The following is a 24,195-nucleotide window of genomic DNA, read 5'->3' as shown; positions in this document are numbered from 1 at the left end:
GGGAGACGAAGAGAGGCTGCGGGAGACTGCGATTGAAGTAAAGTGACAGACAAACATTGAGAATTTAGATATAGTTAGATAGATTTAGAGTTTTGAAGACTCAACTATGATGAAGAGAACTCTGACCGTGAGTCAAGCTTTACGCTTGTTTTTGGACATGGAGGAGGAGGAATCTGTGATGTTGCCCTCTGTGTCGTAGTTGACAGGAACCGCTTTGAAGCGTGGCACAGATAAAGACAGAAAAAACAGATTTTTGTACATAATGTGTATATATATATATATTTGTATTATATTTATAATAACACTTTTGCCTTATCAGAATGAAATCCCATGCTACCTCAATCAAACTTTCACATTATCATAGTGACATCCCATGTATATATTTCCAGCTTTTAAATGGTTTCGTTGTGTATGTTTGTGTTAAATAATAAATAATATCATTTTCAAAATCTGTTTTTACGTTTTTTTTGTGATTTTGGGTCCAAAATGTTCTTATAGTAGAAGATCACTGCTCTAAACAAAGTCAAAAATCCTACATCCAAACGAAATAAATATAATTAATTATGATGAATACGTTAAGTCTTGTTCATTGTTTTTCACTTTTATTAAATGTTTGATATTTCCGGTAGAAATGGTGGACTATCGGACATTCAAAATGCAGCATATTTTCACTCTTACACACATATATTCTCATTTTACATACATACATTTTCACTCTTACACACAGATATTCTCCTTTTGCTCTCATGCGAAATCTACTAAAACAAAGTATGTCATGTATATTTAGTTTTCGTTGATGAGACGAGACGGACTAAGTTGTTAATGGTGGACTATCGGACATTCAAAATGCAGCATATTTCCCCCAAGTGTCTGTCAAAATGCATTTTACGTTTCTAACTTGCAATATCATTATTTCCGCTCGATCTCCCTGTGTCTCTCTGTGTGCGGGGGATCACAGGAGGGGGGGGGGGGGGGTGAGCTGTGGAATGTGACACACATTCCGATGGCCAATTAGTTTTAAACAAAGGGTCCCCAACATACATAGGAAACATGGGGGGGTTGGGGCTGGTGAACGGTATGGTCTGCAGCACATCACAGAGGCATTTAAAAAGTGAAGACAATACATTCTGGAAATGTTCACATCAGGCACCTTCAAGTTAAACAATACTAAGTAAACAATTAACACAGTAAATTATGTGGATTAAATCACATTTATTTCGTTAAAAATAAACGAAATGACTCGGTTTGCATTCATAAAGAATGCACAAACGTGTTTAATCGTTAATGTCAGATATGTACTAAGTAAATAGCCTACATTAGTTCCTGCTCAAGATTAGATTCAACTTTATTGTTATTGCACAGATTACAGGTAGGCCTACTGAGACAACGAAATGCAGTTTAGCTTCTAACCAGGTGCAACAAGCAGTAAAGTGAAAAGTAATGTTCACAATCTACAGAATAAAATATATAATGAATTGAATGATGAATAAACAGTGAGGGGTATGAATACACTAGATATCAGCCTTTGACCAGTATGAACAGTGTGTTAATCGTTAATGTCAGATATGTACTAAGTAAATAGCCTACATTAATTTCATGATGGATTAAACCACATTTATTTCGTTAAAAATAAACAAAATGATTAAATGTAGGGCGAATTGCCCTAATGTGGAACATTTTTGCATTTCAGACTTCGGGAATATATTGCGACATGAAGCCGATACAATACATCAAAATCCAGTAACATTCTGAAATCCCCAGGATGTGTCCTAATCAAACCAAAAGAGAACATGCAGATATTAAACTCATAAAAGAAATGGTAGACATATTAGTACTCTTAGTGCCAAGTTGTCTCAGACAATCTGTTTTCCTAATGTGGGACAGTTCTGTGCAAAATGTGGGACACTGAAAAGTCTATATTAAAAAGCCTCAGTCACCTTCATTCATGTAATAAAAAAATCTCAGGCCAGTAACACTCAAAGCTACAGTAAATGTGCAATACCATGCTATGTTACTATTTATAATGTTATTGTTGTTACAACAGAAGATGTTTTTATTTAAATTGAAGTTAAATGCATCAATCTGGTGCACTGAGGGCAAAATTAGTAGATTTGTGGATACAGCTCTCAACACTCATATGAAACAGAACTGTTCTTACAATGTGTGTTGGAAGATATTAAATTACTATGAATATTTTATTGTGTAAACACACAGCTGATCACCTGAGAGCTGCCGTTTCATTCAGAGCGTTTAAGGCCCTGTCACACTGTCCCGAAATTGACACCCGATGGACACACGATAAAGGAAATGTTCAAATTCGGCTCTGATCGTAGCAACATCGGGCCATTCGTGAGGGCATCTTAAGCCATCGTATGACCGCCGGTGGAGTTTCTCAGGCTCCGGCAGCAACTTCATGAGCGGCAACTTCGTAAGGCACTCGTGAGGGCATCTTGTCAAATCGTGTCATCTTCGTGTTATCATCGGTGCATTCACCCTCACTCTGATCGGGGCGAATGCCCGATGGCACCGAGGATAACAAGATGCCCTCACGATGGCCTTACGAAGGGCAAAATTGACACACGAATTCAACACGAAAATGAACCTTCGCAAGGTCCTTCGGCAATTTTTTGGCATGCCAAAGATTTTGCCACCGCTCACGAAGTTGCTGCCGGAGCCTGAGAGACTCCACCGCCGGTCATACGATGGCTTAAGATGCCCTCACGAATGGCCCGATGTTGCTACGATCAGAGCCGAATTTGAACATTTCCTTTTTCGTGTGTCCATCGGGTTGTTTTATTGCACAACAAAATCATGTAAACATATTATGTAAATAACCCAATTTGTGTTACTGTGAAACTAAAAAGGATATAATATATTATTTTGAAGGAGAGTTGACAGGAAGTTGTTGTTGCTATGGAAACAACATTACGGAGAAAACGTAATATTTTCTACATATAAAGACGGAGAAAGTAAAGAACAAAGTCTGAAAATATCAGTACAGTATCATAGTACTGTAACATAATTGTTTTTGGTACTTTCATTGCAGTTGTATGTCTTAAATGTAATGTAAATGTTGCCTTCGTGTGTGGTTCGGGGCCATCTTCGTGCAAAATTCACAATTCCATATTCGTGTGTCCATCGGGTGTCAACTTCGGGACAGTGTGACAGGGCCTTTAAAAAAAACGACGGTCTGATTTCAACAACTCAATGTGTGATTATTATAGCAGCAATATTAGACACTAATAATACAGTAAACTATTAACACTGTATATATTATTGTTTGCCCGTGGGATTAGGGTGATCGGTAGTGAGAGCTGCTGCATTTTCCTCCGGTCGGATGTGATATAAAAACAAAGCGATTATTGTTGTTGTTGTAAACTCACGTGGATTAAATTTAGTGCATTCATTTCAACTCGCGAACATATGATACATTGAATGATCGCGAGGATGACGATCAAAAATCGTTTGTTTGACCCTGGATGCATTTCCTGATCTAAAAACATAGCAATGGTTTTGTACTTACGCCAACGTGAATTAAACATTATTTTGTTAAATAAAAACATGGTGATGTTTAGTAAATGATTACATGTCTCTTATTTAGCACAGAATATTATCCTATCCGTGACATATATGGATCTTAACAAATATCCGCTATATCAGATACCTGTCGATCAGCTGTTTATTTCACATGAGTTTCAGTGTGGCAGCTTTTCACGGCTCCCCCTGGTGGATCCATGATCCATTGCAGCTGGTTTCATTATAATTAAATGTATTTATCAAGGGGGCGTTTCAAGTCCTGCGGGGGTTTTTTCTTTTCAGCAGGGGCCCACCCCGTGCCGATCACGGACCCGCACGGGTAGGCGTCTGAAACGAAGCGCTACATCTGTAGGTGTAGTCATAGACTCTGACCTGAGTTTCAACAGTCACATTAAAACAGTTACTAAATCAGCCTACTATCACCTAAAGAATATATCTAGGATTAAAAGAATAATGTCACAGCAGGATTTGGAAAAACTTGTCCATGCCTTTATCTTCAGTAGACTCGACTACTGCAATGGTGTCTTCACAGGTCTCACTAAAAAATCTATTAGAAAGCTGCAGCTGATTCAGAACGCCGCTGCTCGAGTCCTCACTAACACTAAGAAAGTGGATCACATCACTCCTGTTCTGAAGTCTTTACACTGGCTTCCTGTGTGTCAAAGAATAGATTTCAAAATATTGCTGCTGGTTTATAAAGCACTGAATGGTTTAGGCCCAAAATACATTACTGACCTCCTGCTAAACTATGAACCATCCAGATCTCTCAGGTCTTCAGGGACTGGTCAGCTTTCTGTCCCCAGAGTCAGAACTAAACATGGTAAAGCAGCGTTCAATTATTATGCTCCAAATATCTGGAACAAACTCCCAGAAACCTGCAGGTCCGCTGCAACTCTTACTACTTTTAAATCCAGGCTGAAGACTTTTCTTTTTGCCGCTGTATTCATTGAACTGTTCACATCTTACACTGCACTGTAACTTTTATCCATGTACTTTTTCTTGTAATGTTTAATTGAACTATTCATATTTTAGACTGCACTGTAACTTTTATCCATGTATTTTTCCTTAATGTTTAATTTATTAGCTTTTCTTTTTTAATGCTTAATGTCTTTCATTTTTTTTTGTAAAGCACTTTGAATTGCCTTGCGTTGAAAAGTGCTATATAAATAAACTTGCCTTGCCTTGCCTTGCCTTGCCAATCAATATATGATTGGTTGATCAAACTGTCAGTCCAAACGTACGCTCTCATTCAGTGCAACGGCCAGGGCATTCGATCAAGGATGTAGAATACCTTGGTTGAAGGATATTCTACCCAGAGACCCAGAACAAGATCTGATTGGTTGCTAACACAAAACCACTGAAATGCGTAGTGCATGGTCCGAGAAGGACAAACAAATCAACGTAATACTGTAATATTACAGATCAACAACACAGATACGATTCTCATTTATTCATTTTATATACATTGTATATAATTAAATTGATTTTTTGTGTGTTCCAGGGTATTCTCTATCTTGAAGGTCCTGAAGGTTCGCCACTGCTAAAAAATAGCTATTAAGAAAACTATTTTATAAATAACAATTATTTTATAGTTCTGTTAAAATATTCAGTAGTTAAATTATTTAAAATTCACAGTCCTGAATGTGGGTTTGTGGTGAATGTGGGGATCTACAGCATTTTCAGTAAAGAGTAAAGACTTTCACATATAATCAGTGGCGTTTTTATATGTACAAAAGTGGTGGGGCACAAATAACTTAGATGTCTATATATATAAGCTTCTGCAGTGAGATTCATGGTTGGTGAGGCACTCCTCAGGTTTACAAATATTATATTTTGAACTAAATCAAAATATAATATTATTTTCAAAAGCTTTTTTAGTCTGATGCTTCGATTAATTTTAAACAGACAGTTCAACAAAAGGATACCCAAAAAATGTAATTTAACATTTAAATATTGAATTGTTCTCTCTTAGTAAGATCCCATTTTCAATAACATTGCGGTCTTACCTTGACTTAAAGATGATGTCCATGTTATCCTTCTGGACAAAAATCTCTTACTTTTTTGTAAAAGTCCTCCTTATCTTCTTGTAGTTTCAAAAGTCTATCATAAATCTAATCGATAGATTTATGATTAGAACATTATAAAAGTAGGGTAGACATGTGGATATTATCCGGCTGAACAAAACGTGCATTTATCTAACAGGTACGTTTCCCACAGATCTTATTTTGAGCTATTTTCTAAAATCCTATGGAGCAATCTCATTGCTTTTTTGTGGAGGGAACCCATGCGCAGCTTACTTCCGTGTTTTAGGACACGTCACTGCAGCTCTCTCGTCTCCTCTTCACACACCACACTTTTCGCGGCACACGTACATACAGCCAATCAGCTCTGAATCATGTGAGATGAGGTATAGTGGGGATGGCAGCTCAGTGCCCCTATGGTCATTATTTTTTTGCCACACACATTAAATAGGACAATACTCTGAGCATGCGCAGTGTCGTTTTTACAGTCACCGTTCACTTAGACAGTGAGAGGGAGGGGCAGGATTGGGTTTTGTCCCAATAGGCACACACTGTAGACACTAATTAGAAGAGCACAGACTAAAACAGCAATGTACAGAGGAATCATATGATTAAACATGATCTTAAAATATATTTCATATATTTTTTTATTTTATTTTTGCATTTTGTTGTAATCATTATTTGTAATACTTTCTGCTGACACTAGGTGGGGCTAGTGCCCCTAATGACCAGTCACCACTGCATATCATTATATTTGTATTGAAATGTACATTTTACACCAAAACGGAACACAAAAGCGGGATCAACCATCATACATTGAATTCCGTGACTTATACAGAAGAAAGATTCATTCATTTAAATAAATATTTAACAACAAATGGGCCGGTTCTAAAGGGTTATTCAGTTAAGCCCGATGAGAGGGGATACAGCTGTGCACATGTCATCATTAACAGACGTAGTTTAAAAGTGACGTTTGAGTGAACGAGGACATCCCAATTAATACCTGAGGACTCCTCTGTCCTCGAGTCTCTCGCTCGCATCTTGCGGAGGCGGAGCTAAGACGCAAGGAAGGGACGCGAGTGAGGGAAAGGAGGAGGTGAAATATTCAATTGAGATGAGCCTACTGTGTTCCCTCCAGAGGGAGTTTCTCTCCCACACATTCTCCTCAGCCTGCTCTTTCTTTTAACGAAAGCGAACATGAGGTTAATAAAACAACAGGAGATGCCTTTCCCCAGGCAGACATAAAGCTTTATAAAATACATTTGTATTTTATTTTCAGTGTTCCTTTGGACCTTTTCCATGGAACCTGCTTTGACAATACTCATTTAAGGCACACATTAGGGTAATTATACATGCTGCTTTATAGAGTGGTGCAGTGATAATGTATTTTGAAGGCAGACCCGGAGGGTAGTATCACAAGGGCTCGCTATATTGCAGAAAATAAGCTTTTGTTCAGCAGGATAACCTCCACATATCAACAGCACTTTCTTGAAGCGTTAACTCATTCTGCATAAATTAAAAGCATAACGCTATAAACCAACTAAATCAAGGTTGCACCACCACTAAGCTAAAGCTGGACTTGTGTCAGTGTGATGACATTTAGTAGTTTATTTAGTCACTTGTTAGTAAAGGCTGTTTTTATGACACATAGAAGCTTCAGATATCATGAGTGAAGCATTTACTGATGTTTAATATTTAGTAAACTTGAAAATCTCTTCAGCTTGTGTTAACCAAAGACTTAATTTCTGGCTTCTAACCACAAATCGTAAGTGAAAAAATGCTAAATCAGTTCCGGGTTTTAGGACTCATTACTACACCACTCTATTGCCATCCTGATTAATATGAGGAAATGGCTCTCTGTCAGGCAGGAGAGAAAGGTGGATGTTTTGTGTTAGCAGCTATTAGCCCATCCTCCTTGCCCCCTTTCAGCCTTCCTGCCTGAATACAATGGACACCAATAAAGAAAGCAGGATGTCCTCGAAGGGAGGGGGTATGATTCTTTACTGACATGCTATCAGTCAGTACACACACACACACACACACACACACACACACACACACACACACACACACACACACACACACACACACACACACACACACACACACACACACACACACACACACACACACACACACACACACACACACACACACACACACACACACACACACACACACACACACACACACACACACACACTGAGGCAGAGACCTACATGCATCTTTCATCTTGCAGTGAATCATTTGTGCGAGCAGAATAAAGAACTGTAACACACACACAAAGTGTGCGATAAATGCACACACACATTCAGACACACACAATGAGTGATGTGCACACGTGGCTCTGTGTTTTCACTGTGGTTGAGCAGGTTGTTATGTAACTACAATTTCCCATAACAATGGCGGAAATGGAAAATGAAACAGTAATAGTAGGGGCGAGAATCAAGTAATTGAGTGTAATTCCACACCTCACTGTGATAATTGGAGGCTTGTGATTGGTTGTTGGCCCCCTCTAGTGTTACATCATGTGCATGTATTCACTAAAATTGCCTCCTCATTATCAGCTGCAAGCCACCTTAATGTTGTATTTTATCACGTTAAAAGTATGATCTGGATTAAAGAATATTAATTGTGCCCTCATAAAGAAATGTTTAGACCCTAACCCTATAACACTGCAGGGTAAGTTACAATAACATACAGTCACAACACACTGCATACAATATGTGTTGAGTGGCTGATTTAATTTAAAGATGTGACTCTTTTAGGGAATTTTAGAAATGTACATTAAGATCAAAATAACTTTTCCCACAAATACAGGCAACATGCACATGGCAAACCCTGGTTGAGAGGGAAGAAAAACCAGAAATCAAACCAAAGTTTTAGAAGTGTCCAACAGCACAAAAGGGGAACATGAAAGGCTACAATAGGTGGCTAGAGGGGAAATGAAAGTGAGGACAAAAACAGCTGGACGCAGTAGGACAATGACCTGGATATGGTACTGTGAACAACTCAAGCTGGGTCTATGGAAAAGAAGCTCACACCTTAGGGCTGTACAGATTTGAGGCCCATATAAAGAACAGAAACTTCTAATACATATGAACTATATTCTGAAGTGCTCACGTTGACAGGAGAAAGTGATGGCAGCAGTAAACCCCAAAATGTAAAAGAAGCAGGAAGGAACAGAGATGCGCGGAACATCACGACAGAAGTTATGCAGCCTAAGAAGTGTAGAGGAGCAGGACCAGGAGAAAGAGGGGGCCCCTGAAGTGCCTTTAGAAGCTGTTGGAAAATAAAAGTGGTCAACTGCAGTTGCTCTATAGGGAAGTATACAACAACCGAGTAAATGCCAAAGCATTGCAAGAGAATAACTCTTTGGCACCAGAGGCTGAGTTTAACTCGTCAGAACCTGATCAGAAGACTACACTAGAAAGACACAGGCAGGGTCATCACAAATGTAAATGTTTCTATCCCACCTATATCACCACATCAAAGCGGAGATACTACCTGCCAGAGGAAATTGGACAAACCTTGCAGGGCTACTTTGAAAATATCCAAATTAGGTTCGCGGTCGGGGATAACTCAACAGATGGTTAGGGTTAGAGAGTAGAACTACTAGAGTTGTGGTTTATCAACGGGTGAACAATATTAGTGCCCTGCTCATTGTAGCCATTGCTCTTCTGTTCAATTCTGCAGAAAGACCAAGTTGAAGACAGATCATAATGCAGAAGGAACGACAATCACTAACATGGGCCTTCATAGGCCATTTTAACTCTGATGCTGGGCGGCTTGGAGAAACTCATCACATGGGACAGGCTTTTAAATCAGGCAAATCAAGAAGTCTGGAGCTAAAAAAAGGCAAAGTGGATAATAGAATATGATTCAAAGTCAGGTTAATTCAGAAATGATGCAGCCTTACAAGTGTAGAAAACCACAGCAAGAACAGGAGAAAGAGGATTCTCCTGAACTGTCTCAGAAAATTGTTGGTTGAAAGAAAAGAGGACAACTGCAGTTGCTCTAGGGAAAAAGTGGCTGACAACCTGAATATAGGAGTGCGGGTCTGCAGAAAGACCAAGTTGAGGGCCGCTCATAATGCAGAAGAAACGACAACCTCCAATATGGGCCTAAATCCGTGACATGACAATTTCAATCGTTCAGGATCGTGACACATTACTCGGACTCAAATGAACTCGAAACATAAATACAAAAATAACTAAATATAAGAAACAAAGTACAAAGGCAAAATAATGAGGGCTGTCGCGTTACCGCAAAATTATTTTAACGCGATTAATGCATGTGCATTTTTTGTCCTCGGCCGCTCCATAGTTTCAGAGCGCATCCAGTTTAAAATACCATCTATACAACCCAAGCACACTGCTGATGCCGACAGCCCCGCTCTTGCCGCCCGCTTGCGGCAGACCACACTTGAAAGTGTGCGGGGGAGACGCCTGGACACGTCTACGAGCAGCAAAATTTCAACAAAGCTCGCTAAATGGGTGGCAGCAGCTTGCAGGCCAATTAACACTGTGGAGGACGAGGGGGGGGGCTGTGTGATATAATTTGGGTCGCATCCAACGACTGCACTTATGAATTGCCTTCCAGAGCCACCACTGTGTCGAGAATACGCAACTTGTATGAAGTCCAAAAAGCGAAAGTAGATTTAAGAAAGACTTCCACAGTTGCGCTCAACGGAGACTGTTGGACTTCACTCAGTAATGACAGTTACCTCGGGTCACAGCGCATTATTTTGACCCACAGTGGGATCTTCAGTCTCATGCTTTGGCAGTTATGAAAACAGAGGAGCGGCATTTCGCCGACACACACACACACACACACACACACACACACACACACACACACACACACACACACACACACACACACACACACACACACACACACACACACACACACACACACACACACACACACACACACACACACACACACACACACACACACACACACACTTTGTATTGTATTATTGTATTGTATGAGAGAGGTTCCAGGTTGAATTGAGGCGAATATGTGTAATGTTCAGAGGTTGTTGTGTTTAATATTAATGAGAATATTTGTCATTGTTGAAATGATAATAAACAAACATTTGCATAAAGCATATGTATCCACTCAATGTTGATAAGAGGATTCAAAACTTGAAAAATATCCCTCTAAGGTACATTTAGAACAGATAAAAAATGTGCGATTAACTATGGACAATCATGCGATTAATCGTGATTAAATAATTTAATCGACTGACAGCCCTAAAAATAATACAATACTCTTAGTACAAACAGAATACAAGTGATTGGCTTGAAAACCATGCAACTTCCTCTGGAGTGCTTTAACTTTGAACTTATTTTTGCGAAACAGAGACATAAGAAAAAAGCCCTGCACCCTGAATATGACTGAAATAAGTATCTTCATGTGAAACATCCACATAAACAATGTACCAGAGAATACATGTTGATAGTAGATTATACAGTAATGCTTCTGTAAATATAGGTATTATGCACACACAACACTTAGATTAATGAGCATAGCAGTCAGCAACAACAACCAAAATATGAGTGACCTAAAATAAATACATTATATACAGAGCTGGCACGACCCATTAAGCGACATAAGCTTAGGGCCCCCCAACACTAGGGGCCCCCTAGCAAAAAAATTAAAAAAATGATAATAATCTCAGTACACCGTCGCCGTGATAAGTATGTTTAATTAATTTAGTTAATATGCCTAGATTGCCTACTCTCAAAGTCATGTATTATATTATTGAGTCAATCATATAATACATTCACCGTGCTTTACCTGAACCTCATCATGACACTAGAGAGGACGTTAGAATTGTAATTTCCCGTGTTCAGTGAATGCAACAGAGGCAAGGCACCAGACCAACCAGAGAGTTGAATGGAAATAAACATCTGTCTTATTGGCTGACAGATACCTATCCTGTGAGCTGTGACAATGTTTAAAATAAAATGTCAGTCGGACTCAGAGTTTTTGAAGATGGACATAAGAACATATTTTCTTAAAAAAGAAGACAATTCTCAAGTGGTGACTCACACAACAACCCCAAAGCCACCACTTGAGCCACGTAAACAAGGCATGTAAATGTCAGTAAACTTCCAAGTTATGCGAACATGTAAGCAAAGCATAAATTACAGCTACGTTGACGTTACTTTGAATCGTGGGGGTAAGCTAAACCGTTAGCAAGTAGCTATAGCTAGCCAGATATATTAAATAAACACTTTGTCATACAATCTAAATGTAATGTTTTTAATTGTTACCTGGTGATTTCAAAGAAAGCTCCCTGGAAAATGTTGACTTACTGTTCGACATGAAGCTAGAAGCTACCTTACAGTACACAGTTGATACTGAGTCCTGTCAGTTAAAGTGTTTCATACTTAGCTAAGCATCAACCTAGCAATGAAATATATGGATGTTAGTTGACAGTATTTCTGAGAAAAGGTCAGCTGAAATGGTGGCATGCCACTGCTTTACGTGTCGACAGCATGTTTGAACGTATTTGTAGCAGTAAATGTGGCTGTTTGGCCACTGACGTTGCCATAACAACACCTGAATTTAAATGTGCAACCTCTTTTTGTGACAGATTTTTACATGAAATTATAATTCTTCTGAATGATATTCCTATTGACAGCTAGTTTCTATGTGAACATTATGAGACGGACAGCCAGAGAGAATAAATAAAAAACAGTTGTGAAATACTATATGACAAAACAAGAATACAGTTTAAAAGGGGAGTGATTTGTAAAATATAAGGAAAATAAAATCTGTTTACAGTTCTGTTTCATATGGATGTTGAGAGATGTATCCATAGATCTCTTAATTTTGCTTTAAAAGTGCACCAGATTAATGCTTTTGACTTCAATATTTAAAAAAAAAATCGGACCCCCCTAGCGGAGATGAGGACCCCCCCTAGAGGATGTTAGGTCCACGTTGTTTACATGCTTATGTATACAATATGTATGCTCATGCTAACATCATAAGACAAAAGTTGGTTCCGTGTTGTGTGTAGTGAGAATGCGCTAGAGTAAGGGGGGCCCCCAAGCCAAAGCTCGCTTAGGGCCCCCAAAAGTCTAGGGCCGGCCCTGATTATAGATCTCATCATAATCAGAGACTGATCTTGGGCTGGCGATAAATGGTCAAATGTGGTTTAAGCAACATGGACAGTGTTACATTTTGATGACGTAAATGAATAAATTCGGCCTACCGATCAGCAGAGCCACACACAGCAGAACGGCCATCAGAGCTCCGGTGCTGAGACCCGCAGGCAGGAAGACGGCCTCGGCGGAGCAGGTGAGCAGCGAGCCCCCCGCCCCGCAGGAACACACTCTGATGGTGAAGGTGGAGGTGCTGCTCTGGGCAGGGTACCCGCTGTCCTCCACCACCACAGGAAGAACATAAACCTCCTGCAGCCGCCGCTGGAAGCCCGAGCGTCGAGTCACGATGCCAGCCGTGTTGTCTGGAAATCAACAGACGGGAATATACATTTAGTTTTACTGTCACACCAGATCTGACGAACTCTGGAAGAGAACACCAGGAGATGCTTAATGTGTGGAACCAGGGAGAGGCATACACGTTCCTTGATCCCTGCCGAGTCGACGCGCAACTGTTGATTGGTGTCAGTGCCAGAAACACTTTTTAGGAGCAATGCGCTCATGGTATAGATGTGGCGCATACATCTTAGTTCCTACTCTTTTACCTCACCCTATCCTAAGGGAGTACATGTAGCCTACGTAGACACGTTGTGCCTCTCCACCCAACCCTGTCTCCTAAAAAGCACGTTCCCACAGAACTAAACTGCATTCTCAATTTTGTTTAGCTAGAAACGTATTTTCTCCCACGTTACGTTTGTTATCAACGAATCTCAAATACGTTTATTTTCTACATATCTGAAACATATTTTCTCCCACGTTACGTTAGTTATGAACGTATCTTAAATACGTGTATTTTCTACATATCTTTGCCATGTATTGTCTTGCTTATAATCATTTAGAAATATCATTTTAGAGCACACATTTGAAATCGACAATCGGGCTCGATATATAGTTAAATTAAAATTAGTAGGCGAGGCTGTAATTTCGCCAGCTGTTACTCTCATGAGCGAGGCAGAAAATAATAGTTTTAACATGCCAAAAAGCTGCTGTGTCGTTTATTGCGCCTCAAACATTAAAACAAATCCAGAGTTACGTGTTTCTGTTCTTCCTCTAATGCCCCTTTCACACCAGCGCCTTTTCAGCTCCGGCTCGGAGCTAGAGCCTGAAAAGCGCCGGGTTTTCCTGTTCACACCGCAGCGGCGCCGGCTCTTAGCTCCGGAATCCGCTTCATTTCCAGCTCCAAAAAATTGTCGGTCCAGAGGCAAGAGCTTTGGAGCTAAGAGGGGACGTCGCTTACGTCTCTCTTACGTCGAGGCGTGCAGGAAACTAAACCCACCTCCCCTGAACATGGGTCGACTGTTATGCCTGCCTACAAGCAGTAGTGCCTATAAACACACTTTATAAAGTCAGGCAACACTAACCAGGCTGCGTGTGATTCTGTTTATTTGTGCCTTACTTTGACCATCCGTTCACTGTTATCGATCATTGTGGAGAGAGGCAGACGTGTTGTTTTGTATTATTGCAGCTATCGGATGCAAGTAGTCAGTTTAGCTTCGGTTGCTATGCCAACATCACCCGTTTTATACCAGAGAAACTTTCATAACAGCGTTGTGATACCAAACAGCGTCAATTCAGACTGACACACATTCACTTAGGCTAAGGGGAACTGGGGATATGCATCAGCTGCTTGTGTGAGTCGGACAGTGAATACTTTAGAGCGGCCGCTGCAGTGTGAGCTAACCGGGAGCTAACGGGAGAATAAACTCCTGTGGAAGAGCAGCCAGCACTGCAGCGGTCGGTAAATGCTGCAGCAACACATTAATAAACAATGAACCATGGCACTCTGGAGAAAAGTATAAGGTTGGAGAAGTCGTTATTCAATTTATTCTGGCTTCGTGTGATTAAAAGCAACACGATCATCGACCCGACGCAGTTGTTGTTGTTGTGAGCGCCGTAATGGCTTCCGTTGGGGAGCAAATCAGCGATGTAAACGGTGACGTCATGACGCAGCAGGGGCAGCTCTGGGGCGCCAGTGGGCGGTGTGAACAGAGCGGGAGCTGAAAAGGGAAACCGGAGCTGAATCAGAAAAGCTCCCGCTCGGAGCTAGAAAGGGAAAAGCGCTGGTGTGAAAGCCGCAAGGACAGTAACAGAAGATCTCTGTGCCTTCAGGCTTGATCACCGTTCAAATGACAGCGTTTCCCCAAAAGTGGGCGGGGCTGTAAAGTGACGTAGATTTTACTCTCATCTATTATTCAAAACCATTCTATTTATTGTAACGTAAATTACATGCTAGTGTTTTATCTTTTTATTTATTTGTTTTTATTTTAAATCGTATAATGTCGGACTTTTTTTGCCGTCTGTGAGGAAAAGAAATGAGGCTCAGAGCCTCAAAATACTGAAATCTGTATTTTTAAAAATCTTTTTTTCCTTCTAATTTGTTATTCTTTTCTAAATAACACACTGTTATTTACTCAACAATAACACACAATAATCCATGTTTTTATTTATTCGTTTATTTCTATAATCTTGGGCTTTTTAGCATGCTTTTTAGCCGTAAATAACGTCACCGGAAACAGGCGGGACATTTCGAGCGATACACACCACAAACCCCACAAACCCACTGAACTGATTACCCAAGATCCTCAGCTTGAAGCTCGTTGATTGGATGTTTTAGCCGCAATGCACACTGGGATGTTAATGCGATATGATATCCGAAAAAAAAATCAGAGTTTAGGATGGCCGAAGACACTACACTACCCATAATCCCCAGCTATCGTTTGGGACTACAGTCCCGTTGACAAACCCCGTGATTAATCTTCAAACTCTGGGATTGGATGTTGGAGTGGCAGTGCGCCAAGGTTACGCTGAGCGTCAAGCTCTTTGAAATGGAACGAAACCACAGCAGACTATTCAAAACTGGACTCGAACGCCCCCTGAGAACTACACATGCTGGCTATAGAGTGGCGAATTCCCTCCCCTTCCGGTGGACCTCCATGGGACCTTATTTCTGAAAAATTATGTATTGAAGTCAATGGAGAGAGAAAGATTATCTTTCGATCCCGTTTGAATTGTGCCACAAATTACACATATGATGTTTGTCAATTTAAAAGATAATTTTGCAAGGAAAAATGTTGTCGTAAAACTGTGAAGTAACACATTTGTTTGTGTGAAACGCTCAATGAACTACATCTCTGGTCTCGCAGAACAACACACGTCACCAAAATGGCCGTCACTACTGTCAACAAAACGATTGACTACCCTCACTATCACCACAATGAAACACATCCAGAAGAATGTCATACAAAGCTGCCTGCATGCCTTCCTTTGATTCTCTCTGAACTGCCTGGTCTTTTTAATGTTTAATGTCAACCATTTGTGCAGATAGCATGAAGTAGAAAAGATCGGCGATCGCCGTTAGCATTTCTCCCCCGGGCTTAAATTGTGTATTATAGAATGATCACATCGGTGACAGTACTCTTCAAAGGGTTCACGAAATATGACTACTACTCTTACTGTTTAACATTTTGGGTTACTTAATGTTACTTCATATTAAGGCTAATAAAAATGACAAGGCTGTAATGCTAACTAACGTGCTAGCTACTAGCCACTCCTGGTCCTTTCATCAGACGGGAAGCGAAAGAACGAGCAAGACCCATTGCTGGGATGATAACAACCTGGTACTAAGCACACAGGCATCTTGTTAAAGTTATCTTAGCCAGCCCCATATAGATAGATTATATCTATATGGCGCTGATCTTAGCTATCTCTTAGTGGAGGAAAACAATTGTGACATCACTTACGCGAATCTGGCATTTGTAGTCTTTCTGGTTGCGTATTGTTCATAGTCTTATATTTCAACAGTTTTACGACAAACTGTGACTTTTTTGACATGGAAATTATTATTTAAGATTGACAAACATCATATGTGTAATTCATGGCACAATTCAAACGGGATCGAAAGATACATGTTCTCTATGGCACGTCTCTACTGGGAATTGTAGTTTTAAAAGACGTTTTCCCCAAAATTAGAAGTTGACAGTATTAAACTGTGTACAGCCCTGGAGGTTTAGGCGATAGGAAACAAATTAGTGTGTACACATTTAAAACATGTAAGTACTAAATGGGTGAAAATTGCTTGTATCCATAATGGGCAGCATTAATATATACCCACATGACAGCTCATTGTTACTTTGTAATTCTACTACAATTCAGAGGTTAACATGGTATTTTTACTCCACTACATTTATTTTAGTTACTTTGCAGATTCTGATTAATGATATATGAAATATAAACAACCCTTAAAGCAGACTTTAGTTACACCTGAGTACAATTCAGGGAAGGTGATTGTCAAGTGCCAACAATCAGGAGAGATATTTGATAGTTGGTGCTTGAGAAGACTAAATATTTATCTGCAGATCTCTATAAAGTATATTCATTACTCGTTATTCTCTACTAATAGATCATTAAAGACTGTATATTATGGCTATTTTGCACATCCCTTTCAAGATTTCAAGATTTTCAAAGGTTTATTGACATATCATACACAACTACGGTGTAGTTATGCAATGAATGAAAAACTTGGGTCACACGTTACTCAACAGTGCATTACAAGACATCTATCAATATGTGTGTACCTCCACCATTAAACTGTCAAATTATGCACATTTCTTATACTATCTACATACATAAGAGTATAATTAATGCGTATAATATCAGTTAAAATAAGTGCTTCAACATAGTTAACATTGCAGGAAAGCAATATATTAGACGTTATGTACTTTGTCAGGCTTAATGTTTATCTAGATAGATACCCCAAACGCTTTTTTCTTATTTGAAAGAAGACCTTGACCTAAAGTATTCTTTAATGTGTTAATAAAGGTTAATTAGTTTGTCTGTTTTGCACATCCTCATATTAATATCTTTGTACATCTAGCACTAAACTGTTTTATTGTAGAGATCACTTACAATATCTTCTTGATTTTTTATATTCTATATTTCTATGATTGACCTTCTACTTTTCCCCTATGAAAGTATGTACTCTTAATATTTTTTTCATCAAATAACATTATTCAACAAAAATAATTCAATAAGGCTTTTTTTGTAAATTAAAGCTTGGTTTTTGTTAATACTCCATTTGGGTCCTACCTTTTCCACGCACCCTGACAGTTATGTGATGACTTCCAAAGAGAAAAGCAAGAACACTCGGAATAAAGTATTTATTTATTTTTTAAATGTTTTCGGATATCATATCTTATTAACACCATATCCCAGCGTGCATTGCGGCTAAAACATCCAATCAACGAGCTTCAAGCTGAGGATCATGGGTAATCAGTTCAGTGGGTTTGTGGTGTGTATCGCTCGGAATGTCCCGTCTGTTTCCGGTGACTTTGTTTACGGTTAAAAAGCCCAAGATTATAGAAATAAACGAATAAATAAAAACATGGATAATTGTGTGTTATTGTTGAGTAAATAAAAGTGTGTTATTTAGAAAAGAATATTATAAGGAAAAAAAGATTAAAAAAAATACAGATTTCAGTATTTTGAGGCTCTAAGCCCCATTTATTTTCCTCACAGATGGCAAAAAAAGTCCGACATTATACGATTTAAAATAAAAACAAATAAATAAAAAGATAAAACACTGGAATGTAATTTACGTTACAATAAATAGAATGGTTTTGAATAATAGATGTGAGTGAAATCTACATCACTTTACAGCCCCGCCCACTTTTGGGGAAACCAATGCTGTCATTTGAACAGCGATCAAGCCTGAAGCCACAGAGCTCTTCTGTTACTGTCCTTTCTTCTTAGAGGAAGTACAGAAACACGTAACTCTGGATTTGTTTTAATGTTTGAGGTGCAATAAACGATACAGCAGCTTTTTGTCATGATAAAACTATTATTTTCTGCCTCGCTCATGAGAGTAACAGCTGGCGAAATTACAGCCTCGCCTACTGATTTTAATTTAACCATATATCGAGCCCGATTGTCGATTTGAAATGTGTGCTCTAAAATGATATTTATAAATGACTTATCAATATTATAAGCAAGACAATAAATGGTAGATATGTAGAAAATAAACGTATTTGAGATATGTTGATAACAAATGTAACGTGGGAGAAAATACGTTTCTAGCTAAACGTAATTGAGAATGCAGTTTAGTTCTGTGGGAACGTAATCTTTAGGAGACAGGGTTGCTCCACCTCTGTTCCTTACTTCTTACTTGCTACCTCGTGTGTGTGTGTGTGTGTGTGTGTGTGTGTGTGTGTGTGTGTGTGTGTGTGTGTGTGTGTGTGTGTGTGTGTGTGTGTGTGTGTGTGTGTGTGTGTGTGTGTGTGTGTGTGTGTGTGTGTGTGTGTGTGTGTGTGTATCAGAAAAGATACATGCTGCACCCCGCTGGACGGAGATGCAGCCTGACAAGGTAGAGACCATTAAGGCACCTTGTACACACAAAAACGTACACACACACACACACACACACACACACACACACACACACACACACACACACACACACACACACGCTCCAGTTCCCATGGTGGCTGCAGGCTGGTGTGTCTCACTCTATCAGATGTGATGCTGACTGTATAAGTACAAACACACAAAAACATCAGAAATATAGCAGTGCCTGTTGGTGAGGTGTTGAAGGGCATCAGGAAATGTCAGCGCCAAAGCAACAGAAACACATTCAGTGGGCATGGGGGAAACGTTAAAGATCACCAAGTGTTTTCATTTTGTTTCTGCAATAACATCTCTGGTACCATGACATTGAAAAAGCAGCACACGGAGGATATGAGCTGCCATTTCACAGAAAGATAACATTGAACAAAATGAATTCCATTAAATAAACTATACTGGGGGATTATACACTACAAAATGAACACGGCCCAGGGGCCTCATTTATAACGCCTTGCGTAGGATTCATGTGGGAAGGTTGCTTAGTATAAAGCAAAAAAATAGGTACAGACATTTTCCTATTCACAAAACATTGCGTACCGTTGAGGGAAGTGCGTACGGTACTTCCTACGCCTGTTTCCCTTTTATAAATCACAATCGACTCGAAATGCGGCGCACCTTTTGCGGGCTTCACGTAACGCCCATATTTGCCTATAAATAGTAAAAGAAACGCCCATTCATTCATTTTGACTGACTGCATGAAGAAGATCGCAGGAAATGACGACAGCACAGCTAAAAAAGACATCTCACACCGTGTCAGATGTTGGTTATTTTGGGGAGGTCGAGATAAATCATATTGTTTGGTGGATGCAGTTTGAACCAGTGTAGCAGCATGGAGGTCGGATCGTCACCAAAATAAATAAATAAGTGTCCCGAAAAAGGTTAATGACAAAAAAAATACACATAGCCTTCCTCAGGCAGTGTGTTTGTACCGGGGACAGGAGACACCCCCATGATGAGAAACTGTAAGAAAGGATCGGGGAATCCCTCCGGAGTGGAGTCATGACGACTGGATCTGAATGATTTGCTTATATTTGGTGGTTTATGTTCCAGCTGTCGATCAGCAACTATATATCCACAATCCACCAGTTAAAGGAAATACAACTAATGTGTTGTGTTATATTAGCTGTACAATTTACCACATATGGTGTTCTTAGTTTCCATAGTATGTTTTACGAGCGACTTATCAAGTCTTGGCAAACGGCATAAAACATGATTAAACGTGATAGTATATAAAACCATGCTCGCAAGGCCGCCCCTCCCTACAGGCCAATCACGCAGGCTGCATGGGGCCCCACCTTGCGCAGGGGGCCCCGCCCAGAGGGCCTCAGCTGCTGTGCGCAGTTCTCTGCTCAGTTCTCCGTGCACCCCCCGCGAGAGTGAGCGTGAGAGGTGACAAGGGGGGCGTTTGTATCCCGACACCGTTGCAATGAATCGACATCTGACCAATCACGGCCTTGATACGGCCACCATTGCAGGTGAAGAGATGTCGGTGAAAAGACAGTTTCAGTCCCGCGCAAGCAAGAGGGGAAAAAAACAAAACATGAAGAAACTAGAGCATCACTCGAAGGTGGGTTATTGTATGAGTCAAATGTACAACTTGCGAATGTTGTATAAGTCAAATTGCCAATTGCCATATTAAAACATCAGCTGCAATTCACGACATGAAGAAGGCAGTCTCTGCATAGTATAGGCCAGGGGTATTCAACTAAAATTCAACAAGGTCCAGTTAGAGAAAATCTCCCCATGCAAAGGTCCGGAACTTCAAAATGTCTAACTTGCTTTATGAATTAGTGTGATATATATTGAAGTAGCTGCAGCTTTATCAACGTCTGCATGTAATCAACAACTTACTGCCAATCAGATAAAGAAAGTACAATTCAAAAACAACTATTTATTGTCAATTAACATTGAACTATACAGATATACAGTAAATATTGTGGATCTGTGTAATGTTCCTCTCGGGCTGCATTTAAAAATAAAATAGAGAAAATAAATAAATTAGCTTTTGAAAATCTGTGCATCTTAAAAGTGCTTAATTTTAGATAAATAAAATAAAGTGTAGCAGCAGCTTGAGTTTCCCTTTTTCTTTGTTAACCGTTTCACATCATGACCTAACTGTTTCAGCCGATTATAGAACAATATCAGTCTTTACACATCATAACAATTGAACAGTTTTAAAGTTTCTCTTTCTTTCCCTCTTATATTGCAGTCCATCACTCGCTTTTTTTTTAATTCAGTGCGAGAATTGAGCTCCAACTTGTCCTGCCAGGAGTTTAGATCTGGGCTGAAATGGTGTCAGGGCCATTCTCATACACACATGCAGCTGTTCATTGGTTAGCCTGGGTTAGCCTGCACTGGAACCATATTTAGTTTTCATTTTGATCCTGGTGGACTGATCATATCGGGCTCTGAGACTGCTTATTTTTTGTGACCTCAGTTCTGACTTGAGAGGGAATGTTTGGTCAAACACTTTGTGTTTTGTCTCATAGTGGCGTTTTGACACTTTTAATGAGCTCCACGGTCTCTGAACAAATGAGACACACTGGTTCTGTGCTCCCAGTGGGCAGGAGGAACATGAACGAGTCCACTCAGGGTTCAAAGCTCTGTTCTCACTGTCCACTTTCCTCTTCTTGGAGAGCGCCATGTGTAATTATGTGTCTCTTCCTGTCTGCCGCTAACACGCCTGTTCACACTCCTCTCCGCTTTTCTTCCTGTATCGCAAATTATTCTCTTCACTCACTTTCCTCACCGCTTCTCTCTGCCGCGCTTTCATCTCTTCTTCTGTGTTTCTCTCCCTGTATCGCTCACTCGTCTCTTCTTCTGTGTTTCTCTCCCTGTATCGCTCACTCGTCTCTTTCGCCCCCTGTCGGCGGCGTTTAAAATAGAATCGCCCCGTCAACATTGAAATCCCCTATTAATGCATTGATTAATTATAGGTCCGGGTCCGTATAGGTCGGCGTCTGGGTCCGGATCCGGACCGCGGTCCGCCTGTTGCCGACCCCTGGTATAGGCTAATGGAGATGCAGTTATTTCCAGCATTCTTTATTTACCATTCATTTAGTGGGAATGCTGTTAACAGCATTCCAACTATCTGTTATTCTACGCACGAAAAGTTTATTATTATTCCGCCGGTATTTTGCCACGCTTCTCCTCCCGCATTGAACATCGCAGAAACTCCGTTCAAACATCAAAACGTTCAGCTCGGTCGGGAATCGATGTCTATTACTTTTCTCATCTCACAATGTCGCTTGGGGCCCCAAGTTGGCCAGGGGCGGCCCTGCATGCTCGTATCGTATACAACCTATAGAAATGCAAAACGGCGTCAGTTTAGATGTAATTCTGTCCTCCTGCTTACCGCATAATTTATGAGAAAACATTTCATAACATTAACACAACATATTCGAGGTGGTTTTAAATAAAATGTCCGTATTTATTTATTTCTCCAAGTTATGTCTCAAACAGGCGTTGGTTTAATCATTTTAAGATTGACTTTAATCAATGTTTGAAAATGAATTCTTCATATATGATAAATGAGAGGCAAGGCAAGTTTATTTATATAGCACTTTTCAACACAAGGCAATTCAAAGTGCTTTACAAAAAACGAAAGACATTAATAAAATGGCATTTAAAATCAGTCATTAAAAAGAAAAGCTAATAAAATAAACATTACAAGAAAAATACATGGATAAAAGTTAAAGTGCAGTCTAAGATATGAATAAAAGAAAAAATACATGGATAAAAGTTACAGTGCAGTCTAAGATATGAATAGTTCAATTAAAAGCAGCAACAAAAAGAAAAGTCTTCAGCCAGGATTTAAAAGTAGTAAGAGTTGCAGCGGACCTGCAGGTTTCTGGGAGTTTGTTCCAGATATTTGGAGCATAATAACTGAACGCTGCTTTACCATGTTTAGTTCTCACTCTGGGGACCGAAAGCTGACAGAAAGAGGTAACATTCTATTTATGGTATTATTTCCACATATTTCTCTCCATTCTTCCTTCTGCCATCGGTGTCGCAGTTTCTCGTCTCTCCCGTTTTTGTGCTTAGTGCGTACGCATTGGTCAGAGTTTGCGTGGAGGACCGCACATTTTCCCGTCAAGTTTGTTTTTTATAAAATTGCAAACATTGCGTAGAAACTGGCGTACGCCATTTTTTGAGCATATATCCCTTTTATAAATGAGGCCCCAGGACCGCCTTGAAACTGGAAATCTCATTTATTGAATGCACAGGGTCAGGGAGTAATGGATTACTCGTAACTGGATTAGGTTATCAGGATACAGTTACATAAAAAAAAGACGTTACCACATTACTGGTAATTTAAAAAAAAAAAAAAAAATGGGATTACTAACGGGATTGCATTGTTACAATACATTATTTTAAAAATATCTATATATTATAGGTGAAACTTAAGAGACCACTGCAGCATTATCAGTTCCTCTGGTTGTTCTATTTATAGGTATGGGTTTCAGTAAAATTCATTTTAATTGAATTCTGTTCTATAAACTAGTGATTTATCTGTGCTGGAATTCAACAGACACTGGAATGGAATGGCTGCCATACATGTAGAGATTGAGATTTGAGAACAATTTGGAGTGATCTAAATGTTAATATAATACAAATCTATAATTACACTGAACAAAAATATAAATGCAAGACTTTTGTTTTTGCTCCCATTTTTCATGAGATGAACTCAAAGATCTAAAACATTTTCTAAAAATAACCATTTCTCTCAAATATTGTTCACAAATCTGAAAGAATCTGTGATAGTGAGCACTTCTCCTTTGCCGAGATAATCCATCCCACCTCACAGGTGTGGCATATCAAGATGCTGATTAGACAGCATGATTATTGCACAGGTGTGCCTTAGGCTGGCCACAATAAAAGGCCACTCTAAAAATGTTCAGTTTTATCACACAGCACAATGCCACAGATGTCGCAAGTTTTGAGGGAGCGTGCAATTGGCATGCTCACAGCAGGAATGTCCACCAGAGCTGTTGCCCGTGAATTGAATGTTCATTTCTCTACCATTGTTGAGATCTGTCTGTGTTGGTGTTTTGTCTTGTCTA

The 24,195-nt window shown here is 39.7% G+C and overlaps 1 pseudogene; it reads right to left on the bottom strand.

Moving 5' to 3' along the window:
* Positions 1-24,195, bottom strand: part of LOC117462381 (cadherin-12-like) — a 110,542-nt pseudogene that overhangs the window by 41,335 nt on the left and 45,012 nt on the right.

The sequence above is a fragment of the Pseudochaenichthys georgianus genome, chromosome 17 (assembly GCF_902827115.2).
Source record: "Pseudochaenichthys georgianus chromosome 17, fPseGeo1.2, whole genome shotgun sequence".
Taxonomy (NCBI): Eukaryota; Metazoa; Chordata; class Actinopteri; order Perciformes; family Channichthyidae; genus Pseudochaenichthys; species Pseudochaenichthys georgianus.
This window is presented reverse-complemented; position numbering and strand designations above follow the sequence as displayed.